Raw genomic sequence first — 2500 nt, 5'->3', positions numbered from 1 at the left:
AATAATGTGTGTGTGTGTGTGTATGTGTGTATAGTTATATTTTTCAAATACAATGCAAAGTTAAAATATTCTTTAAATTGATAAAAATTTCATTGGAATTTTTTTCAATGGAATGAGATTGTACATCACTTTATTAACCTTTTTGATCTGCATATCCTCTTCAGTTCGTACTAATAGCACTAATTTTTTATTAGTATCGCGAAAGAGGGTAGCTTTGTGTTAATTATTACATTTTACGAATTTCTTTTTTTTTTTTCTTTTTTTTTTTTTTTTTCTATTTTTTTTTTCTATTTTTTTTTCTTCTCCCTTCTCTCTTTTACTTTTTTTTTTGTTTCTTTCCTTTTTACAAATTTTACATATTCCCTCTTTTTTATTTTTTTATTTATTTATTTATTTTCTTTTTTTATTGAACAAATAATATAATAGAAATCGATTCGAAAAGAGTAGAATATTGATATATTATCGTTCTAAAATTTTATCGGCTAACTCATTGATAGAAATTATATTTAGAAGAAACGTTTTGCGATCATTTACGATTAAGTCTGTCGTAACGACGAATCCGTTTCTCCTACTAACAACGACGACAACGACGAGAAACGTATATAATATAGTACATATACGCGCTCGTAAAGATATCGCGAACATCGTCTGATGTAATACATACTTTGTAGGAGGTCGCGTTTGTAATTTCTTAGCTGACAACATCCGCTATTTCTGTCGACGCCGACAGAGCCGCAAGCAATCCAACAAACGTAACGCAAGAAAGACCGTTTATTATTATTATTATTATTATTATTATTATTATTATTATTATTATTATTATCATCATCATCATCATCATCATTATCATTATCATTATCATTATTATTATTATCATCATTATTATTGTTATTATTATTATTATTATTATTATTATTATTATTATTATTATTATTATTATTATTATTATTATTATTATTATTATTGTTGTTGTAATTTTATCCGAGAACGTGCAACACCGATTTCATGTTGACTTGTTACATAAATATTATCATTTGTGTGAATTCAACTTTCATATAACATAAAAATAAAATTGCAATATATCAATGCATACTTAATCCGAAACTATTCACGCTAATAGTCCTGATATTTTTTTTGTTTTTTTCTTTTTTTTTTTTATACCTATCTCACGAGGAAGAAAAGAGAAAGAAAATACTTCTATTATTAATCAAATATCGACTATTAATTGTATGTAAGAATTTATAAATTCGAAGTCGATATTACGTTTATTTTTAATTCCAAGAAAAAAAAGACAAAGAAAAAAAAAAAGAAAAAGAAAAATAAAATAAAAAAGAAAAGAAAAATTATCAAGCTTCATCAAGATGAAAGATGAAAGATGAAAAATGAGAAGTGAATTGTCGTCCTAATTTTTCCTCATCTTTAATTTTCTTTAAGAAAATCACGAGATTGAATCGAAAAGAAATCCCTTTAGATCGAATGAAGTAACGAAAAAAAAAAAGAAAAAAAAAAAAAGAAAAAAAAAAGAAAAAAGAAAAAAAAAAGAAAAGAAAAGAAAAGAAGAAAAAAAACGAAGAGAAAAAGAGAAAAAAAAAGAACGAAGAGAAAAAATAAAAAAGAAAATCCCCGAAATGACTATCACTCCGTTACGTTAATGTTAATAAAGCGATCCTATAATAATCCATAAGTTATCTTCAACATATTTCACATAACTCGCTTGGGCGTGTGAATGTGAACGATGTTAAAAAAAAAGAAAAAAAAAAGAAAAAAAAAGAAAAAAAAAACGAAAGAAAGAAAGAAAGAAAAAGAAAGGATCCGCATAAAGGCCTTCCACGTTCGAAAAGAAGGAGAAGGTCGTCCGGGTCCCTTGAAAATGGAGTTTCCTTAAGTGGAAGAGAAAATCGATGCACGATTCAAGTACTAGGGGGAGGGTTTACCGACCGCTCGTTACCTCCATAGGTGGAATCAAGGCGAAACTTTCCGTTCAAAATTGCAACGTTCGTCTTCTTCTATTCCTCCCTGTTGCTCTTCTCCCTCTCTCTCTCTCTCTCTCTCTCCCCTCTTCTCTCGCTCTTTCTCTCTCTCTCTCTCTCTCACTCTCTTTTTCTCTCTTTCTTTCAGTGTCTAACTACTCACCTATAGGTTACATGTCTTCGTACGCCTTCGATATCGCGCTTCTTCCTGACAAGGTACGTTGCACTCGTCGAACTCCATTTGTTCGGTGATGTATCTCTCCGTGTGCCTTTCTCGTTATTAACTGAAATCAAACGTACAAAGAACAATTGTCAATAATAACATATACATATAATAAATAATATTAATAACGAATAGTAATTAAATAAACGTTATTCTTTCTCGTCGTTGTTATCGACGAATTTTATATAAAAGAAAAAAAAGAATCTAAAGATCAAATGGTATATAGTCGAAATAAATTACAAATTTGGACGTTGATTTAGAATAGAATTATTCTTCGGACATTTAGATTTAACGTTTCATTCGATAA

General features: G+C 28.4%; 1 protein-coding gene across 1 annotated transcript in view; it reads right to left on the bottom strand.

The window, feature by feature from the left end:
• The window catches only part of LOC124953853 (protein bric-a-brac 1-like), a 353991-nt gene that overhangs the window by 267558 nt on the left and 83933 nt on the right, over positions 1 to 2500 (bottom strand). The window contains exon 3 of the mRNA XM_047505850.1: positions 2134 to 2254. The gene's annotated coding sequence lies outside the window, so the exon portion shown is untranslated. The remainder of the gene's footprint in view (positions 1 to 2133; positions 2255 to 2500) is intronic.

This window comes from Vespa velutina, chromosome 13 (assembly GCF_912470025.1).
Source record: "Vespa velutina chromosome 13, iVesVel2.1, whole genome shotgun sequence".
NCBI lineage: Eukaryota > Metazoa > Arthropoda > Insecta > Hymenoptera > Vespidae > Vespa > Vespa velutina.
The sequence above is the reverse complement of the archived record's forward strand: the minus strand, read 5'-3'. Positions and strand labels throughout refer to the sequence as shown.